Source organism: Lathamus discolor, chromosome 3 (genome assembly GCF_037157495.1).
Source record: "Lathamus discolor isolate bLatDis1 chromosome 3, bLatDis1.hap1, whole genome shotgun sequence".
NCBI lineage: Eukaryota > Metazoa > Chordata > Aves > Psittaciformes > Psittacidae > Lathamus > Lathamus discolor.
In genome coordinates, this window is record NC_088886.1 from 95,169,481 (window position 1) to 95,187,027 (window position 17,547).

Below are 17,547 nucleotides of genomic sequence, written 5' to 3' on the forward strand. Positions count from 1 at the left end.
CTTTTTGATTTAGTGTGAGAATAATGTTGATAACACACTGACATTTTAGTTGTTGCTGAGTGGTGCTTGCTCTAAGTCAAGGACTTTTCAGTTTCCCATGCTCTGCCAGTGACAAACGTGCACAAGAACCTGCGAGGGAGCAAAGCCAGGACAGCTGACCTGAAATAGCCAAAGGGGTATTCCATACCATAGAACATCATGCCCAGTCCATAAACAGGGTGGATTTGGCTGGGAGCTGCCGGTCGCTGCTGAGGGAGTGGCTGTTTTTTTTAATGCAGATTTTCAAGCCCCCACTGTGGGATTTTTTGTGCATTGAAATGTTCAAAATATAACACACTTACAAAGAAGACAAATATTTGCTTCATAACTGAGACCTTACAGGTGGTTGGGAGTACATCTACCTCATGACTTAGATATTGAGAAAAAACATTATTTTGTTCATGTTACCTGGCATAACTCTCTTTAAAGAATCCATAAGTGTTAATGTTTGGATAATAGTTGTTGTACATAGTACCTGAAGAACCCAAAATTGATTTTTCCAATATGAGAATCATGGGCTGGCTTTAATATTAGGACAGAAGAGAAAATAAGTGTCCTGTGATGTTGTGTCTACCTAGTTTGCACATTTGAAAATTCCCATATATATTTTTTATCTTCTAGAACATCTACGTACTCTCTGAACTCTCAAAATAAAATGCAGGTACCCAGACCTCAATAAGCCCTGACCCACATAAATGGTAGCTGGAATTTTCTAAAAGTACTTTCATTAGTAAACAGTGGCTTCTTCTTTAGAACTGATTGGTCTCTGATAGATAGCCCTGCAGTTCGTGTCACAAATAAATGATTGGTTCTTCAGCTATTTCACATGTCCTTACAGACAGGCAAATGTGATATATGGCTTCCACAGACATCTCAATGAACATAATCATGATATCACAATCTATCATGTTACACTAGTATATGTTCGGGTCACATAATTTACTGTCAGTGGTGCGAGGATTAACAGGACTAAATTATATGGATGCTGCACAGAACAGTTTGGGTGCATTATGCTGATGCTTTGGACTTTAAAATGTTAATATTGCAAATGAAAGGTACACTTTGTGTACCATAAATCTAAGTGTCTATTCTTCCTGTGTGCTCAATAAATACACTTCTCATCAACTTTTAATTATGCTGTTTGCATTATTCTGTCCTGAAGAGGATAACACTGTGTAAATCATCCACTTCTATGGTACAGTACAACATAAGTTTAGTTAATTAAACCATACTTTTTATTAGTACTTGCACTTCCATTTTGTAGAACTGCTGGGAAAAAAATAATATAGAGAGATTTTTATTTATTGCAGCTGAATGTAAGATGGCATTATAAAAATTTAACAGGGTTAGATGTGCATATTGCTGTTGCCTGATAGCTTACTTTCAAATATACAGTCTCGAAAACTTACAGTCTAACTGTGGGAAAATTCTTGAACAAGTTGATTTTCCCACAAAACCACTTCAGTGTATTTTATGGGTGGTATTACTGTAACTGAATCAGGTATATGCTTATTGATTCACACAATTTCTTATATTAACTCACTAAAGAGAGATTTCTCTCACAATGAAATTCACAGTTAGCGGAATTAAGAGATCCTTTCTGCTCTTTTAAACTTTGAGTTTCTACATTTTTATTGGACCCATTGCCACCTCCTGTTTTTAAAAGTACGGTTTCCAGAGAAAAAGCATTTTACAGTCCAGTGTAGGTGCCAGTGCAGTGGGGAGTCATTTCTGTTTGAGGATCATAGGAGAGGCCATGATAAACATGAAAAATAGTAGTAAAATATTGTGTAACATAGTATAGTTTCATAAGAAGTATAAATACCATAGCAGCTATAACTCTCTTGGAATTAAAGTCAGCTTTGGGTAGAGTCCCTAGTATTTTCTGTTCAGATGTAACAAAAATTAAATAATTACTTTAAGCTTCTAAGTACAAGTGCCCAGAGAGGAGATATGACATCATGAGACTATTTCTTCTTGACACAAAGACACCATCATACTGCCAATAGTTATTCTGAACTAAACACTTTGAACTACTTAGAACTTACTGCGCCAGCTTGAAAGTCTAAATAAAAAATTTTCAGAGAGATTTTACCTGCAGAATTGTTTGAAATTAAATATATATTCAGGAGTCCCTTCCTTGAAGCCAGTTTGCACCACCTACAGTGTATACAATTACATAGTGTGCTTAGTTGAAAGTACAATAATGCTGAATAGGATGGAGAGTTACATTTTGTGCTCTATATGTTCCTTTCCTTATCTCAGAAGGGTACTAAAAAGTCTCAATAAAATAACAACTTTCTAACATCAAATTACAATAGTTTTAATTGCAAGAAAAAACATAAATTGAGAAAAGATGAGTTGCGGAGGCATATTCCTTGATATTATTTCAGAGTCTTCACTGTCTTTTTAGGTCAGACTTTGCTTTTTTCTGTATTTTTGACTTCCATACATATAAAAGGGGCTAGGTATTAGTGTAAAGTGTACTAGGACAGGGAGTTATTTCTATGCATTTTTTTTCTCCTTTGCTAGAGCTGCCTCAGCATGCTTTGCTACATGGTAGGTTACAGCCTGGCGCTATTCACAAAACCACAGTGACATTAGCTGGTTTCTTCCATGTTTGTTTGATTTTTTGCACAAAAAAATATGTGTTTTTAGTTCGTATGGTGTCATGAAAGCACAAGGACATGAAAGGAAAGGGAAAACTAAACAGCAAAAGCACTTAGAAAATTGGTGAGTTTTAGGGAAGCTTTTAGGTGCTTATAAAGAACTGAAAGTCCCTAGGAATACTGGCAGGATATATGTTTGATTCAGTCTAAAACAGCATAGAAAGGTTCTTTAGTTAAGAACAATAAAAGCTGGGGTTTTTTTCTTAACTACTCCTGAGGCAGTTAAGAACCCTGCATATTTTTTATACTCCTCAGGGTGACTCTGTTTTATTGATGGAGTGGACTCCTCTCTAACCCCAGCGTACACTGTGCTGTGGCTAACATCAGCCTGGCCTGGAGCTCTGAATCAGCATGCCTGACTTTAAACACAAACAGAAGTGCTGCAGCTTGCTGCAGCCTATGACATTTACTCACATTATTATCACTAGCCAGAAAGGGTCATAGGAGGGAGAAACTGCTCTTTCTTTTGACGGTGGGGAGGGAGGCAGTGTGCCCCCTGAGGCAGACGTTTCCTCTGTAATGGATGCCAGCTGACCAGGGCTGCTTGGTGATATTCTCCAGTCACAGAGCACCTACAGCTTTGATTTTGCGCATGTAGGGTTGGTGTGTTGGGGTCTATGATCCTGAAGCAGCGGTTGTAGGCTGAAGTAAGATGATGTAAATGAGCCTCTGCAAAGCAGCTTTACTTTCTCTCTCATCAGTATTTACAAGCCTCCATTCCATTTCAGGGGTGTTTGAAATATACGTGAAATGTATTTTCCTTCTACAGACTGCAGTTAACCGAAATGATTCAAGAAAAGTGGTTTCTTTCGTAAAGTGACTGGGATACCTTGAAATATCAGAGGTTCTCTCTGAGCAAGGACAGTCAGCAGTATCCTCGGGGGCCATGCTTGCGCCATGTTGAGGACTCGATCACCATGTACAGGGAGTGTCAGACTTCACTCTGAAAGCAAGTGCTCAGGGTTACAACTTAAGCAGTGAGATTTTCTCTCTGTCCTACACACATACATGAGCACATTCATTATTTGTATCAGCAGAGCTGGGATTTGGGGATCTGGAGAAAGTGAGACTGAGGAGTTAAATCCTAACGGGGATTGCAGGGCCTCAGCTGGAGAATCTCCACAAGCTTGGAGCAATCAAACGCAGCTGAGGCCAATTTAAAACAAAGCAACAACAGAAAAAAATAAAACCTCTCTGTTCTCATTGCAGGGGGAAATGGGGATTTGCAGAGCTCTTCTCTGAACAATAGGTCTAATGGTATAAAAGACATGCTTGGAAGTTATGCTTTTATAAGCACATTAAGGTATGTGATGTGTAGGATGTCTATGTGTGCAAGTGTGTGAAACTAAGTGCATCTGTTTGAATAAGAAACCCAGAAATAAACATGTAACATCATAAGAGTTTTTCATTGCTTAATCTGAGTGCCATCTGATACTTCTTATGGTGGCTATTTTCTGTCACTGCCATAAAATCTGAAGGACGAGTGAAAAAGGACATCAGTCCTTTTTCTTCTTTTTCTTTTCTCTTTTTCTTTAAATATGTAATTTCTTTGACAATGAAAGCCCTCTTGTTTTGTATTAGGTTTCTTCAGGATGTTAAAATTTAGATTTTCTTTTTTTAATTTTGCTATTTGAATTTCCTATAAGATTTTATGAGTAACTCATAATTGCATTTAGTAGCTTTCTTATGTAGTTACTGTATTTAAGGTTTGAGCTTTGGTAGTTTAAAATCAGTCATGTAAATCAATAGATATGCACTTTTTTTTTTTTTTCCCTCTATGAAGTGTCTCTACCAGAAGTAGCATATTTATATCAATATTTATGGCTAAGTGCCTTTTAATCCCCAGTGTTTTACTTATTTAAAGTTTGCCATTTCTGCTTGCACTAATGTCAATATACTGATTTGTTAATGAAAAGCGTGTAGTAAATCTTAACACTAAATTTTAATTGGTCATTTCAGCAGTTTGAAAGAAAAGTTTCAACTTTTTTTTTTTTGTGGGGAAGGGACTTGGGGTTTTGTTCATTTGTTTTGCTTTTTCTCTGCTTCCAGATAGGATAAGATAAGCCTCAAGCGGTTATATTACCAGCTGTATCATACCATCTTACACTATCTTAAAATGCCATGCATATATCTGGTGTCATTGTAGAAGAGAATTCAAATTTGAGTATCATGTTAATTGCACTCAATGGGAATCTACATTCCTGATAAAATTACAATTTGCATTCTAACTTTTTCTTCTTTGTTTTTTAATTATTTTTAAGGAAAACCTCATGCTACATTCATTCAAAGCTTTCTGAAGCTTTGTTTTTCCTTAGAAGATGTCCTAGATTTTATTCTTTAATGTTGTTCCTGATTTATTGAATGTCCATGTTTCCCTGGATAGTACCATCTTTTGAGTTATACATCATCGAAGTGACTCATTCCGATGATGTATTGCATTAATACATCATCAAAGCGCCTTGCTCTGCTGTTGCACTAATGATATGTTAGTATAATACATCATCAGAGTGAACTGCACTGATGATGTATTACTTAGACGGTGATGGCATTCTGTGAAGAAAAGGTTGAGGAGTAGGTTCAATACAGTCACAGGAGAAAAATTAGTCAATACAGAGTATAACTGTTTCCCTGGTAGTGATGCTGATGCTAAATTAGCACCATAGCCCCTGATCTGTACCCTTGCAGAAACACTGAGACATGCATTATCCCGGAAAGAGGAATGAATTCTGAACACTCAGCTAAAGGATTTTACAGAAGAGAGGAGAGGTGTAACTACACATATCACTGGAAAGCTAAAGGTTATACATACAGCTATAATTACTGGCTACTGAGAGATCGAATGAATCAAACAGGGCCAAAATAGGACCAAAGTCTACATATGTTCAGAAGCTACCTCTGGTGGAGAATGTGGCACACAGGAAAACGGAGATATAAAGGCTACAAATATGCTGTCTGAATTAAAATAGCTGCCAGTTAGAAACCTCTAACAGAGATACTAAAATATTCTGAGGTATCTAGGAAGTCTATGCCATAGTATTAAAAAAAAAAAAAAAAGCCAAACAAATATTTAATTGCATACTTATTTTAGTCATGTCATGTCAGAATAACAGGCAGAACTTGTCACTGCCTCAGTGCCGTTTACTCTCATGAGCTCCATGTGCACTTAGAAGTGTTGTGGTTTAACCCCAGCCAAAACCAGGACACCAAGTTAGGTGTGCACAGCTGTTATACATTGAAATTAAAATGTGTTAAAAATTCTGGTCTTTAAGTTGCTTAAAATTTTGTCAGAGGCTAGGGGGAGAAAATTCTGTATGTGTGTGTATGGCTTGGACAGACTTCTGTGAAGTCAGACTGCTATGATGGTGTCTTTCTGAAAGTGATGTTTTATATAAATCACACTTCACATGATTTTACGTGTATGTATCTATCTCTTCAGGTTTGTTTTTGTTTGTTTTATTATACAAAATTGCTTGCTGTCCTTGTTCTTTTTGTTTAACTAGGACTAACGAGTTACTTGCTTTCTTACTACTGGGGTTTTCTGACTTCAGAGAGGGCAGTTCCTTTTTTCTAATCCTGGTAGTGTTAGAAGATTCCCAAAATGATGTCTGGAAGAAGATGCCAGAGCACCTACTTTCTGAGTTCACTTTCCAGATGGAGGTGAAAATGATACTGAAATGAAGCTGTCAGGGTTGTAGAGAGTAGAGGAAAGATATTATACCTGGATTTATTTAATACAAGGGACAGGCTGTGACATACTTTTCTAAGTAAGAACAAAATATAATACAGGTACAGAAAGGGTTGTGGCATGGTGTTTACATCCCCACAGACCTTGCTTTCCCATCTTCTCCCTCATTCTCTAACTCCCTTCTTAATTTTGGGGGGTATTTTTTGGCTTCCTCCATTATTTTTTTTTTTTTTCATCTGCTTTGCAGCCAGTGCCACCTGGGCTTTGTGCCTAGTCATTCCCTGTGCCCCATTTCCCACCCTGAGCAGAGCCTGGGTAGGCCTGCCTCTGTGATGTGAGGGAGCATGCAAGGCCCATAGGTAAGAGTACCCTTCGTGGTAGGGTCTGTGCATGGTGTGGTGCAGCTCTCCTTGCTCCTAAACCTTGCTTTGGCTGGGCTAGCAACATGTTCACCTCCTGGGCTGGGTAACTTTCAGCTCTGAAACTGTGGGAGAAATTTCCCTTGTAATCACAGATTCCCCTCTATCATCATAGAGATGATTCCCATACTCACCATTGCCCTCCGTCTCCTTAATAACAGACCAAAAAAAAAAAAAAAATTAAGGGGCTAGCACTGCTTTTGTCTATGCAAGCAGCTTCAAAGAGTGGTAATGCAGCGAGGGGGGAAAAAGCATGCCATTGAGGTGAAAGGCAGTGTGTGTCCATGCCTCCTGACAGTGTGAAGGGGAACACTTCTGCTTGTCTCAGCACTCTCCTAACAGAACTCTTTGAGGACTCCTATTCTTGGCTGTTTCACATAGTGTAATATAAGCTTCCAAACCAGCCCTTCTTTCTTCCATTTCTCTCCTGATCATCTGTCTTCTAAGACTTGAAGGAAGACAGGGCAAGAGCGGTTTAGATACCCTTTTGGTCTCTCTCTCTGTCATTTTCCCTTTTATTCTCCCCTTTTCTTCTATCTCATTTGTTTCCAACTTCTGCTCCAGCTCTTTCTTTGTATAGGTGATTGCTTTAAACTTGAATTATGTGGCCAAGATACACTTTAGATATCAGTCGGCTTTAAAAAAAACACCATATTGTACCAGTTCTTAAAAAGCCACAATACTTTGTGGCAGTATTCCCAAGATATTTATCGATACAGCAAGTCATTGTTTCTCGTTACTTTCAAATATTACTAGACTCTGCTCTGAGGAGCCGAAATCACTGTTTCAAGCTTTTATTTGGAAATGAACACTTCAGAGCTACTCAATATTTCTATCACTACTGCGGCTATTTTCAGAACAGATCTGTTCTGACCCTTTACAGTCTTTTCATAAGAAACAGAAAAATAGAAAAGATTTTTTTTTAAATATCAGGAAATTAATGAATTTATTTTGTGTCCACAGATTTCTCATGTCACTCTTTGACAAAATAAATGTGATGGTGTTCCATGAAATGCAACAGAAAACTGAAATTTTTTTAAATCTATGTTTTCAGTAATATTTTCAGCATTCAGATTTAGTATCTGATTTGTCATGTTCCGTTTGTGGAGTTGCACTAAACTCAGGTGATATTGCAAACACCAAGGAATATTTAGGAAAACTGCAGATACCATGAAAAGTAACAAGGTTCACACTAGGTATTTATAAAATATTAGGAAGCTTTTTCCTGAACCTGTTTGCTTGAGTTCTGTATCCTAATTAGTGATAATGACTTTTAATTATATAAGTACTAGAAACGTACCCATTGGAACTGAACAAACTAAGCCTTAGTTTTAATGTGCTCATACATAATGTGTTTTTTATCATCTAAGACAATCTGCCATAACACAGAACAAAACAATATGTTCTAATTTTTTTTTTTTATAAATAAAGCTTGCTTTCTTTAAGATAGAAACTGCCAATTGCAGAAATACTCACATTGTTCATAATTCATAAACAATAAACACTCTTTCTGGCAGGCTGCCATGCAGTTCCTTTTCTGTTCAAGGTCTAAACTGTGAATGAGAAATGATGTGAAAGTTACAAATGGTATGGCTAAGGGACCTGGCAGGGTTTGAAGTGATATTGGTACCAATCCAAATCCATGTTAGATTAGGCTAGTTCAAAGATGTAATACAACTTACTGGAAGTGACTATATCAATGAAACGCAAAGTCAAATATATAGTAGTCTTATTGCCATGTGGTAATGACAGAAAATCATCTGAGGCTTTTCTCATTTCTGCCTTTAATATGGCTGTGGAGATGCAGATAAGCACTTGTGTGTCTGGATTTTAAACGGTTCAGTCTTCAGTCAGCTTTATTTTTATAAGGGCGATGTTGCATAAAATGAAACTTTGGGGGGAAAAATGGGGAGGGGAGGTGGAGGGAAGGGGTTAGGCACTCGACATGCCAGATCTGGCAAACTGTTGGATGCTCATTGCTTTGAACCTGCAAAACTGGTCCTTCTGAAACAATTTGCTTTCGTTCTCCAGCCTCCTCTGGCCTACCTTGCTCACAGCTGTGGCTTAGGATCACCTATGGTGTTTCCTTCTTCTTCTGCTTGCCCTGCCAGCACAAAGGGTATATCCTTTTTGAAATGAGTACCCCAGACTGCCTTATGTCATGTGAACATCATGCTCAGGCTTCTTATGTGGCTAGTAGGTTGGTTTTCCTGTGCCAGGAATCCCCACTTATTTCTTCCTGCTCTTTCATGGGTGGGGAGGTGCTAACCATTCAGGCTTTTCTATTTGGCAATATCCATGTAGAAAGTAGTCAGATTCTGGGGGAAGGACCTTCTTTTAAAAATGTTTATACTTCTGACAGGGGGTCAGCATGTCACAGTGCTCTCATAGCCTTCCTGCACCTGAGTGCTTGTGATGGTCCACTGTTAGAGGTCTGCTAAAAGAAGAACCAGCGCTCTCATTTTTTTCTGCAATGGCTTGGTTTAAGGAAGTTCTAGCAGTTTCTTTCTCACGCTGAGAGTTTTCCTTGCTATATTTTCTACAGCCTGTTGCTACACTATAGTGGTATCTTTGCTTGATCTGTTTTTCTGACGCTGCACAAAATATGTTTGTCTCCTCAGAGAGAGTACCTACAGTTTACTGAAGTTCATACACTTAGTGAATTCTTTTCAAATGAATTAAGAATCTAGATGCTATTTTTGTTCAGTTTACCATCTTTATGCAGAATTAGTACATCTCTCAGATGCAATGTCTGCTAACTCTCCCACTTCTGTAACCTAATCACCTCTTCTTGTATAATTTATATACTGAAACTGTAATTCTCCATTGATTCAAAATAAAAAAGGCCATTAATTTTTGTCATCCTGCTGTTTCAGAAATGGTTTCTTACATTGACTAAAGGCCTGAGCTGAAGTTCACTGAAGTCAGTGGAAGTCTTTCAGCTGACTCTTAACAAGCACTGTACCAAATTGTAAAATGCAACTCTTTCTATGAAATAAACAACAGCAAAAAACTTGTTCAGATCATCGGTAGAGTGCTAGGGAGAATATCGTATTTGTATCTACACTTGCATCCTCCACCAGGAATGTTCCTCTTGAACTGCAGACTGCAGTATAATGAATCAATTATCTGATTAAAACAAAAATCATTAATATGCAATTATGACAGATGTCAGGCCATTAATATGTAAATATTAATAAGCTCCCTGAAAAATTGTACATATGCAAGAAGGAATCTTTAAATATGAACATCCCACTGTGTTTGCTGAACATAAGGGCAGGATGTTTCTAATTTGGTTGGGGAAAATAGCAACATGTATTCCAAAATAATTTTTTTGGTTTACCAGATACACGCTCCCAGGAGTGAACAGTGGGCTGTGATGTGTATAAATAAATAAAGTCTTTATGTATCTCAGCATTCCAAAACTTAAAATGTTTACTTAAAATTGGCAAACTGATATAAATCTGAGAGTCCTTCAAGCTATGATAACATAACCCCCCCAAAAAACTTGTTCAGTTAAGAAGCTGCAGTTCTTCACCAACCTAACTAATTTCACTAGTTAATGACTCATTACTTAGCAACCTGGATTAACTGGTGTTCTCCCATCAATCATTATTTTTTTCATTCATTGATCACTTTGTTAATTCATTGCATAGTAGCATAACTAGACTCACACTTTAACTACTTTTAAGATAACCTATGCAAATTAATTATTTTCTGAGTTAATTACTAGTTAATTTCCTTGATAATTATTCACTAGATTATTTTCTACCTTAAAATCATTATCTATTCTTCAGCTAATAATTGTATAAACTATTTTCTCTGTTAATTTTTAACTAGACATCCCTCATTAACCATTAAATAACTCCATCATTGGCATATTTGTTTCAAACCTCAGTTTAGCTATGTCTGGGCTAATTTAACAAATTTCATAATTCTATTACTGGGGCCCCAATCCTGCTTTGAGACACACTGTGGTTATTTCCTCAGTTGGACTGATTCAATATCAAAGAATCATAGAATGGTTTCGGTTGGAAGGGACCTTAAAGATCACCTAGTTCCAACCCGCTGTCATAGGCTAGGACACCCTCCACTAGACCAGGTTGGTCAAACCCCATCCAGCCTGGCTTTAAACCCTTCCAGGGATGGGGCATCCACAACTTCTCTGAGTGACTTATTCCAGGGTCTCATCACCTTCACAGTAAAGGATTTCTTCCTAAAGTCTAGTCTAATTCTATCCTCTATCAGTTTTAAGCTATTCCCCCTTGTCCTATCCCTACATACCCTTGTAAAAAAAACTCCCTCTTCAGGTTTTTTGTAGGCCCTCTTTAGGTACTGGAAGGCTGTTCTAATGTCTCCACAGAGCCTTCTCTTCTCCAGGCTGAACAACTCCAACTCTCTCAGCCTGTCTTCACAGGAGAGTTGTTCCAGTCATCTGACCATCTCTGTGGCCCTTTGTGGACTCACCTAAGTCCATATTCCTCTTGTGTTGGGGACCCCAGAGCTGAACGTGGTACTACAGGTGAGGACTCATAAGGGCAAAGTAGAAAGAGAATCACCTTGCTCAACATGCTGCAGTACCTCTCCAAAAGAAGTTGACTCCTTAACACTAACATTGAAGAGTCATCGTGGTTATGAAACATTAGTTTATATTAAAGGGTTTTTTTGGTTTGTTTGGTTTGTTTTTGTTTTACCAGAAGAATAAGCTTTAAATGGGCTAAACATGATTTTCTAAACTCAGAAAAAGACAATGACTAAGCTGCTTGCTTTCAGAGCTGGTGGCTGATACAAGACAGAATGCAGCAGAGAATAAACTCAAACATGTTGTATGTTAAACACAATTGCTTGAAAATCGATTATTTTAATTTTTTCTGAATATTTTCATATTCCCACTACTAAGGTTTTGTAGGAAAAAGTATTATTTTAGTTGCTATCAATTTAATCTATTTATGCACATATTTGTGTATATATTAAAAAGATAAAAAATAGAAGCAAATGTATATACGTTAGAGAGAGACTAAGATGCATTTTCTTTTCCTCCACAAAACTGAAAACAGAAATGTATCCATAGTGTTTATGGCCATTTTGATATCAAATGCAACTATTGTAAAATTTAAAACTCAAATTATGACTACAACATTCTTGTTTCTTTCAGAAAGCAAAATAGGAGCATGCTGTGTATGTCATAATGGATGTTCAAAGCATAGTATTTTCTTACGGCTTCACCACTTGAATAAATTCAAGTATAATAAGCTTTTAGATTGCCTTATGACAGCAATTGGCTTTGCAAAGCAGCAATTTCATTCTTTGATTCGGGTTTACATCAGTATCTAAATCATGACGTGGACCTGATATCATCCTCTTTCATAGTATCATAGTACTTGGTCTAATAAAGAATATCTTATTTCAGTCACTAATATTACAGCAGGAAAAACAAATGAAAACATAACTCTCAGATATATCTTTGTTAACAAAAGAAAAAAAAAAAGGAAACACTAGGTGTATAAAATAGTATTCTAGAAGAGCAAACTAATTTGTTAAAAAAAAAAAAGCACATGCATCAAAGGAGCGTGACCAACAGGCTGAAGGAGGTGATCCTGCCCCTCTACTCTGCTCTCGTGAGACCTCACCTGGAGCATTGTGTGCAGTTCTGGTGTCCTCAACATAAAAAGGACACGGAACTGCTGGAACAAGTCCAGAGGAGGGCCATGAGGATGATCAGGGGACTGGAGCACCTCCCGTATGAAGACAGGCTGAGGAAGTTGGGGCTGTTCAGCCTGGAGAAGAGAAGGCTGCGTGGAGACCTAATAGCAGCCTTCCAGTACCTGAAGGGGGCCTATAGGGATGCTGGGGAGGGACTCTTCGTCAGGGACTGTAGTGACAGGACAAGGGGTAATGGGTTAAAACTTAAACAGGGGAAGTTTAAATTGGATATAAGGAGGAAATTCTTTCCTGTTAGGGTGGTGAGACACTGGAATTGGTTGCCCAGGGAGGCTGTGAGTGCTCCATCCCTGGCAGTGTTCAAGGCCAGTTGGATGAAGCCCTGGGTGGGATTGTTTAGTGTGAGGTGTCCCTGCCTATGGCAGGGGGGTTGGAACTAGATGATCTTGAGGTCCTTTCCAACCCTAACTATTCTATGATTCTATGATTGAGCATAAAGTACTCCTAGATAACATAAATACTTCAAAAAAAGTATTATTTATTACTTTTAAGTATTTTTTTATACTTATGAAGCACCATTTGCCAGTAATAAGTTGCTAACTGTTGTTATAAATGGCAAATAGTTCTACCTGGTGCTGGCCTTTCATCCCTCAACAACTGGCTGGTCTAAATATGAAGCATGGTATACACCTTCAACATTCATCAGCAGTCACATCACCTGTGATGGATCTTTTAAATGTTCAGAAAAGGAATCCTAGTATGTCTACATGTCAACTAGGGCTTCAGTGTCAGAGATATCTCTTGGCTGTGAAGAAAAAACTGTTACAAAAGCATACACATTGACACACATCTCATTAACTGCATATCTAATGCAAGATTATGCAAGAAATTACCTTCCTGCTCTTAAAGACGCTCCTTTTTGAAGGTAAAACAAACCATGAAATTAGATGATAACAAGGTTAAGATTTATACATTTAATCCCTTATAGGAAAAGCTCTGGATGCATTACAGTCAGAGGAATATGGTCTTAAGATAGCTGATATAACTAGGAGAATATTAAAAAAAAAAAGGGGGGGGGGGAGAGCTAGTAATGAAGTAGCATAAAAGGTAAAATCCTAAAACCTAAACAAGTTGGAAATTAATGAAATTACTTTAGAAAAACAGGCTTCAGTTATGAAAAAAAATCCATAAACAGCCTATTGGCAAAAAGGATCTAATTAAAGATTTTTGTAACGGGAAATAAAACTAGGGAAAGTAAATGAAAAGATGAAAATGCAAAGACAAAGTTGAATTCCATCTGTGGACAAATGCATTAAAGGGCAAATTAATTGCTAAAATTAAAACTAATTTGGTAGTTACAAAGCCAATACTTTTTTTTTTGCATTCAGGTTGTCTGCAAGCAGCTTCTTCAATCTTTTAACATGCAATGATTTTTAAGCAGAGTTTTGATTTTCTAGTAAACCCTGTTTTACTTAAGCTCCTGTGTCAAATTTTTGTGACACAATTTTGATATTGTCAAGTTATCTGACTCCATGGAAAAAGCTTAGCACTTGGACAAGAAGAGCGTACTGGATCACATGTGTCATAAAGAAAATCATATGAAACTTCTGGTAATGAATCTCCACACACCATCCTGAAATGTCATACTTTATACTAAGATACAATATTTCCAAGCAAACAAATCTCATCACAGCTTTGACATTACAGGCTGAGCGCCCATAGTGTGTTACTGTTTCTTTAAAGACTTTTCCCTTGCATGATTTATGGCATAAAATAGTTTCCCCAATACGTATTGGAAAATGTAGCCTTAATGTATTGGTCTTGCTCTCCAGGTTCAAGTAGATGGACAAAGTGGCATTTCAGTATCACCACAGTCAAGGATTATAGCTAAAATGAAGAATTAGGACTATCTAAATTTATATTATTCATACTTTTCTAAATGATGTTTCTTTCTGCTAACAGGTTTCTCTCATATGGTCTTGCACTAGATTTTCAGATGTATATAATCATCTGCAGTTAAAATATCTAGTAATATTTTCAGGTTTTCATTTTATTGTTACCTGCTAGGATTTATGTGTAACTTAGGAAGAAATTATTTGTTTATGTTGTTATTTATTGCTTCATTTAATAGTTGACAAAAGAAATACTCTATCAGACAATCCAAGCCAAATAATTTCTTAGGCCAAAATATCATGAGTCAGTACTGAATGTTGTTCTTACTGGTAATACAGAACTACTGTTATTGATACCATTACTGACTGCAGAATGCTCTTCATGAAAACTAAGATATTCACATTTTGACTTTTGAGTGCTTGATTTCACATCTGATTGATACAGCTGAAAAAAATAACATACCTGATATGTGCCTATAAAGATACCAAAGATGATAAAAATATTTCTGGACTATAAAGTTTCTCATATTCCTTTAATTTCAAGAATCAACAAGAGAAGTATTATTTACTTTGTTACAGTGAAGTTTATAGGAATAATAACGATGAGGATTTATTTTTTTGTATTATTTATGTGTATTACACAGATTTCTGTTAGCTGTAAATTGAAGCAGGTTCAGAATTATACTTTTTCATATTTGTTTTTTCTAAGCTGTTACAGCTACAATGGAATAAAGAGCAATAAACTTTGTGTGGTGTAACTGATTACATATTTCCTTGTTAATCACCTACATCTGGAATAGAGGACTTTTAGGAAACTGAGTACATTCAGCTGTTGTTAGCAAGTCTGAAAGTACTCAGCTTCTAAAATATATCACTTCAGTAAGAGTAAGAAAGGTAGGGGTCAATTAAGCTAGAAAGCTTTTGTATATCAAGCCATGGTCAGACAGGTAAAACAAAATGCCTGACATCAGCAGCTAGACATGAAAGTCTGAAAGAAAAGCCATTGTATATGAGTATTCCGATTGAAGTTTGTTGCAAACCAAAATATAGAAAAATATATTTTTTGTATTAAGTGGAATTGTTTTGATAATAAGAGTATTGTTTACTTTTTGGGCATGTCTGAGAAAACTGGACAAATATTGTTGATGATTTTTAAAAATTTGAAAAAGGTTCAGGTCAAAACTAAACATAGACATTAGTCTACAATGTATGGCTGTAAGCTGCATTTATTAAAGACTGGTAACACTACACTTTGTTATTATGAGATATGGAAATAGAAGAGACAGATAGTATGTTCCACTTTGGATTGCAAGTCTGAGAGCCACACTTGACCTAAAAGATGCTGTTAGTTGTAAATGAGTATCAGATCTTTTGGGCTTAGGAGTTCAAGGCAGACAGATATTATGCACTCTTGCTGTATCATTCCTTCATGTACTTTTGTGTTCAGTAACCAATATTTTTTTTAAATAATATCAAAGTAATACTGAAATGGCTGGGTAGCATGAAATTATATAAATTTCACAAATATTTCCCCAAAATATTTTCCTGGGGAGGAAGGGAAAAAGCCATGTTAATTGAAATTGAAATATGTTTCTGTCTTATTATTTGTAAGGTAGAATTCTGATTTACTACTTTGAAGAAATAGCAGTTTTCTTGATCTAAATTAAAAATAACCAAACTAAAATGGTCCTTGATTTTTTTTTTCTTATATTATAGAAAGCTATGGAAAATTTTATTAAAAGTAAAGAATTTATAATATAAACCAGACACCTACTTCTCAATATTCTTCTCACATGCTTTACTCCAAATTTTTATATTCTTTTTTTCTTTTTTTAGAGGGGAAAAAATATCTGTCTGGCCTAAAACAGATACTTTTGTCTCTATGGCATGTTGTGTAGACTTGATTAACACTAAACTGTTAAGTCTTTAGGGTCAGGGTAGATTGTACTAGAAGCATGACAAGTAGTTAATGAATTTGCATTGACTAATCCATACAAAGCTAAAGATTTTTCTGCCAGGATTAAAGTCTAAAAAGAGTAGAATACACTATTTGATACATTATCTTACATTGAATCATACTGTTATTGGACTTGAGAGTAAGGAACTATCTTATTTTGTCTCCTTACGTAGATATACAAGTGTTTTTTGCTATGACACTGATGTATAGTCATCGCACTAAGAATTCATTTAATCATCAGTAATGTCCTGTTGTAATCCCTTTATGTATGGTATATGTACTTGTAGTAACTGAGTAAATCCTGAGTTTTGCATTCACTTTATAATAGTTCCTGCTATGTAGCCATTGAGAACACAGTGTGGAGTCAGAGAAGCATGTTCCAAATTTTGATCTCTGCCTTCAGTTTGAACCAAACCTTCAGAAGACCTGGTGATGAAACATATTTTAAACTTTCAGATGCTGTCTAGATATATGATCGAAACAGTTGCTGCTTCTTTAAACTCCCGCAGCCTAAGTGAAATGAATACTCAGTGATTATGTGATATTTCAGGAGGTAGAATTTGGTGAAAAGAACTGTTGGAATGCTTTTTTCAGGGAAATAAGGCATGCTAGTCTTGTCAAAATGGTAAGAAGAGGTAGGGCAAGGCCTTGGTTCTAAAGAAGATAAAGGGATTAAGAAAGATTTCTTATTAAGTTTTGAATTAAATTCCAGAGACTATGCAAAATAAGCAGGTGAAGAAAAGCAGCATCCTTCCGTAAGGGGTATTCATTTAAATGCCAATAAAGAAACAACAGTTCACAACAGCAATAAATACATGAAGGGAGCACAAGAGGGGACAGATAGGTCAAGATATTATCCTTTAACAGGTTTTTGTTTATTTTTAAAAGGTGATTGATTTGCAACATAAATAGTTGACAAACTGAGGTACTCATCAGATCTAACATTGCACCTTTAAATAGTGACATATCTGCTAGTTCTGTTTCTAAGAGGAGAGTGAAAAAAAACCCATAATGAATTTGCATTGAATGTTATTTAAAAAAAATTCACACAAATTCTTAGTTGACATCTTCAGTAGATCCAGTTGTCTGTGTTATACATATGAATTTCTATGTAAATAAAGCAAAATTCCCAAGCAACGAAACAAAGTTATTTCTTTGTTTAAAAATATATCCATATTAAAAATCAAGGTGAAATACATTTCTTATAAAGGAAACAGGTGATTTC

The 17,547-nt window shown here is 36.3% G+C and overlaps 1 long non-coding RNA gene across 2 annotated transcripts; it reads left to right on the forward strand.

Moving 5' to 3' along the window:
- Window positions 1-3,921: 3,921 nt before the first annotated feature.
- LOC136011132 (uncharacterized) lies at window positions 3,922-9,813 on the forward strand. Of its 2 annotated transcripts, none has more exons than XR_010611221.1 (3): window positions 3,922-4,011; window positions 6,641-6,752; window positions 9,689-9,813. It is a non-coding gene; the product is annotated as an uncharacterized LOC136011132 (long non-coding RNA). The 2 variants fall into 2 exon arrangements; XR_010611222.1 differs by lacking the exon at window positions 9,689-9,813 and adding an exon at window positions 9,175-9,674.
- The last annotated feature ends 7,734 nt before the right edge of the window (window positions 9,814-17,547 follow it).